The following is a 5,277-nucleotide window of genomic DNA, read 5'->3' as shown; positions in this document are numbered from 1 at the left end:
GCACATATCTGTAAGAATACGCTTGGATAACACCAGTCTGAGGAGGAAATCGGTTCGTTGAATCCGTGTCAATCTTCATCTAACAATCACGGCTGCGTTTAAACAGTGGGACAGCGAAGAGGAAGTAAACGCATTGACAGCTGGACAGACGAGTAATGAGGTGGCAGGGTGGTCCACCTTGTGTTAATGAAATAATGAGATGTGACAGAGGCTCTCCGAATATTGTCCACTAAGTGGCATTTAAAAAACTTGCCTGCCAAATGAGATTGTGTGAGTAAGAATTAAACACGGGGGGGAAAATGGCTGATTCACCCGATGTCCTCGTTTAATCTCATCTCAGAGCGTCGGCTCTGTATGTTTGCTAAACGAGGTCGGGTGTAATTCAGTGATATTTGGTAATAACTCCAACCGCAGTGACCAGTATGGGCATATTACCATGGAGGGCACGCCTCGCTCATCCAACAAATTACTGTGATGCATACAAGAGTTGGTGCTAATGAGAGGGCAGCATGGGCGCTAAAGACACATCCAGCTGCTATATTCAAATTTTAATTGTCCATCGGATAATAATCCTCATCCAACTCTCATGTGCTTCCTTTTTATTATCTCACATCTTTCTTCAAATGAAACGTCGGATTTGAGAACAGCAGATAATCTACCTGTTATGTAATAGCACTTCCCAGCTCAATATGCAAATGTACATCTGTAGTGTTTTTTACTCAAAGACAGCAATATAAACTTTGCTGAATCAACAATAAGGCCCAAATAGTTAAACATGTGCTGTGGAAAGCATTTCACAGTGTTTGTAAAATTTCTCCTTGTGAAACAACTCCTAAAATGCAGCGTTTTTTGAAGGGAGTCTGGGGACTTTCACCACGGACGACAAAGAAGTAGCCAACATTGATTACTGTTTACTGTGTTTGTAAAATGTAATGTTCACCATCAATAAAAATGTGTGTAATGTGAGCGTAGATGGTGAAATCAGTTTAAACGGAGTGTTCAAACAGCTGCTAAGATGCACTTCAGACACAGAAGCAGACAGGCTGTTACAGACATGCTGTGACAAACTAACAGTTTTTACAAGGAAACAAACAACATCATGTTTTGCATTTAATGCTGAATTAAAAAGGAAAGTTTGAATGATTAAGAATTTGCGGTAACAAAGTTTTGCAAAGTTTTTTTAAGCATCTTCTCACTCAAAACTTATAATCAGACAATTTGTTAAGGGAGTCTGGTGGTATTGTAGTTAGTGTGTTCACGAACGTCTGCTGCTAACACTGGCAGGTTAAGAGAGCCTAAACATGTCATTTACATTACAGTGAACCACATGGAGATCAGACAGTGTGATTATTGTTGTGGCTTCTGCATTTGATGACCTGATACAGGGTCAGCTTTTTTCTATTCCCCAGAACTTAAATGGTCATGCAGAGCAACCAGTGGCGGATACAAGAAATTTGGGGCCCATGGCAAAGGCAGGCACGGGGCCCTCTGAAATGAGAAGACAACACACAAAACAACAGGTCAATTATACAGACACATACATTTTAACAGAATACACATGTATTATGTGTTTTACCTTTTGTCCCTCTCTTCCTGTCCCTTTTTCACGTTGTCTCTCTCCCTCACTCTGAAAACAAACACACACAAAACACAGTATCAGGCTCTGACCCAGTGGTGAAGTGTAAGTATATTTACTCAAGTGCTGACGTAGACATTTTAGGATTTCATGCAACTTCAGTTTTGTCTGCTCCGCTGTATCTCAGAGGCAAAGGCAAGGCAAGGCAAGGCAAGTTTATTTGTATAGCACAATTCAGACACAGGGCAACTCAAAGTGCTTTACAGGCGCATACAATTACAGTAAAACATTTAAGATACATTAAAACAAAACATTAAAACAAGTTGAGAAATAGACATTAAAACAAAACATTAAAACAAGTTAAGAAATAGGAAAGTAGGCTAAAATAGAGAAAAAATAAAAGTCACAGTGCAGTTCAAAGACTTAAAATTGCTTCAGTGAAAGGCTGTGGCAAACAGAAAGGTCTTCAGCCTTGATTTAAAAGAGGTGAGAGTCGGAGCAGACCTGCAGTTTTCTGGGAGTTTGTTCCAGATGTGTGGCGCATAGTAACTGAACGCTGCTTCTCCATGTCTAGTTTTGACTCTAGGGACTGAAAGCAGACCTGAGCCTGATGACCTCAGAGGTCTGGATGGTTCATAACGTGGTAGCAGATCAGAAATGTATTTTGGCCCGAAACCATTCAGTGCTTTATAAACCAACAACAGGATTTTGAAATCTATTCTTTGACTGACAGGAAGCCAGTGTAAAGATCTGAGAACTGGAGTGATGTGATCTACTTTTTTGGCAAATACTGCACTTTCTACTCCACTACTGTACATCATTTACGTTGCTGGTTACATAATTCAAACCCTTCCTGCCCAGTGAAAACCATGTACCCTCAAAATGATGATTTAATGCTAATATTTGTGATAAACTGAAAGAGTCTTCCTTTGTGGGGCGACTTCTTCAGCCAAAACTCTTTAAAAAATCGTCTTGGGCCGGCTGGAAAATACATCATGACAAGACTTCAGTGAAGTTAGTTTAAGTTGGATATTCGACATTCGCAGCCACTCCAACATTTCAAGTGCACCCGTATTGCAGACTTTACAGTAAACACACGGAGAAGACAGCTACAGCGTGTACCGACTTCCTGTTTTCAAAATAAAAATGTGGGATATTTAAAGCAGAGATACTGTGAGCTACTGTCAATAGCTGTAAGCTATTGAGCTAAGGTGCTAATATTTACATATAGCCTAAAAATGAATAAAAAATAATGAACAGAATTAAAATGTAAAAACAAGAGGTGTATCTCATGCAGCATAGTTACATGATCCCACACTGATTTTGAGTCAATTGATCACATGACCTGGAAGCTATTGAGCTAAAATGCTAATATTTACATGTAAAAATTCATAAAAATTAATAAAAAATATTTAGAGATGTAAAACGTTAAAACAAGAGGCGTATCTCATGCAGCCAGTGTAGGTACATGATCCCACACTGATTTTGAGTCAATTGATCACATGACCTGGAAGCTATTGAGCTAAAATGCTAATATTTGCATATAAAAATTAATAAAAAATATGAACAGAAGTAAACTGTAAAAACAAGAGGTTTATCTCATGTAGCCAGTCGAATAACATGATGCAACACTAGTAGGGCTCCAATGATTTTATTATAACATAAACATGTCCCTTGTTTCTATTGGCATAATGGACATTTCCAGGTTTTGTCCATGGACAGACATGAGCCATGGAACCACTGGTCGCAGTCATCACATTGGATCTGTTTAATTGAAAACAAATTATATATTTCATTATGTTTTTATTTATTATTATTTGACACCTAAACATTATTATATTTTTTTCATGGCTATATAACAATTCAACATGTCTTTAACTGTTTTTCAATTACTCACCCATTGTACAATGGCAGTTCCTGGTCCTGGTGGCTTGAAGGTGGCACACATAGCACAGCAATTTTGATCATCAAAGACTAAAAAAAACAACATTTATTTAATTATTATACCTCCTATCTATCTTGTTTTTGATTTGTATGCTTAATTAGCCTTTACCTGAGGCCTCCAGGATGTGAAGAGCCAGATCTCTCCTCTCCTCCATTTCTTTTTTTAGATGTGCTGAAGTTCATGTCAGGGATGCCTGGGAAAGCCTTTGTCAGGGCTTTTGCCATCTAAACAAGATCAAATGCAGGTAATTACAACAATAATGGGGGGCATATAATAAAATACATACACTCATGATCGCTATTTAAAAAATTGTTATCTCTAGTCACACTATAATTTGTACATTTGCCGATATTGGTTCACATCAATTCATCTTTCCCAAGAAAAGTTCCTACCTCACATATCATGAAAACAATAGTTTTGGGCTTACCTTTACAACAGTGACACCACAGCTGCTTCATCTGGTTGGAGTGAATGGGACATAACGTCCCCTTTCCACTTGACATCCACCCATTCGTCTTTCCATGACATGTGCGCCTCATCATGAAGCACTCCCTGAATAAAGTTTATATTCATCATTCTCTTTAAATTCAGGTCCCTCGTGTCCAGAGATTATCACACACATTTGCAACAACCCAATGAATAACCAATGTTTTCATCATCACCATTTTCAGATCAACCCCCAAGATGGAGATACACTGTTCAATTTTAGGAACCGTTTTCAAATCTACTACTGCTGCTGCTGCTGCTACTGCTGCTGCTCTTCTATACTCTCCTCTTCTTCTCTCGCCACTTCGCGCCGTTTGTTTTCGTTTTGCTGCTGTCTTCCTGGATCCGTTCTGCACATGCGCAGTAAGATGGACTGATCCAATGTAGTGGAGACTGAAGGGGGGGCCCTACACACACACAATATGATTAGCATTCTGCTGGCATTTTAGCGAGAGGATTTTAATGAACTGTAATAACTGTATTAACCATAAGTGTATGAGGATTTTTATGGGGCCCTCAGGAACTTGGGGCCCTAGGCAACCGCCTAGTTTTGCCTAATGGTAAGTCCGCCCCTGAGAGCAACGTTAAGCCAATAGCATAATCCATGTTTTATGTCAGTTTGCAGTTTTGTGTTCAGATATTTCCGTCTTAAGCTATTTTTAGTTTGCTCAGTATAAAGGAGAACACAGTACACAACATGTTTGCTGCTGCATGAGGGTTGTGTTTTGTATTTTTTTCCACCAGCGCGTGGCTGTGTAAAGTACATCGGGTCAGATGAGTTGGAACATTGTGTGCAGTGTAAAAACCCAGAGGTTCATTAGACAGAAAGGAGACAGTGTTAGCTGGTGCTCAAGTGTCAGAATGAACCAGTCTGTCTCTCAGATTGTGAGAAGGTGTCTTTACTGAGAGGGGTGTAGAGGCCTCTGATAGGAAGAGGAGATATATACTAGTGCCACCATCAGTTCGAAATGGAAGGTATATCACCGTTAAATACCACTTGGCTGTGTGAGTGGTAATAAAACTGTACATTTCTGACTTGTAGGAGTTTAAAAGTGCTGAATTTATTACAACTTTAACCAAAAAACTTGGCACATTGGACAAGCATATAAGTAGCTTAAAGGTTGAACCCACTGATAGCACTGCAATGGTAATTTTCATCTTGATAAGATTTGGTATTTATTTACATTTAACTTTAATGTCAGACGCTCCAGCTTGGAGTTAAGTCATCCTTCTAAATGGAGCAAGCAAGGCTTTCCTTTTTTTTTATTAC

The 5,277-nt window shown here is 39.1% G+C and overlaps 1 long non-coding RNA gene across 1 annotated transcript; it reads right to left on the bottom strand.

Annotated features, from left to right (window-relative positions):
- Positions 1–3,258: 3,258 nt before the first annotated feature.
- LOC311249490 lies at positions 3,259–3,709 on the bottom strand. Its single transcript, XR_014621194.1, has 3 exons — positions 3,630–3,709; positions 3,474–3,550; positions 3,259–3,340 (listed from the first exon to the last, which is right to left on the bottom strand). It is a non-coding gene; the product is annotated as an uncharacterized lncRNA (long non-coding RNA).
- Between the last annotated feature and the right edge of the window lie 1,568 nt (positions 3,710–5,277).

This window comes from Pagrus pagrus (assembly GCF_965226575.1).
Source record: "Pagrus pagrus genome assembly, chromosome: 20".
Taxonomy (NCBI): domain Eukaryota; kingdom Metazoa; phylum Chordata; class Actinopteri; order Spariformes; family Sparidae; genus Pagrus; species Pagrus pagrus.
This window is presented reverse-complemented; position numbering and strand designations above follow the sequence as displayed.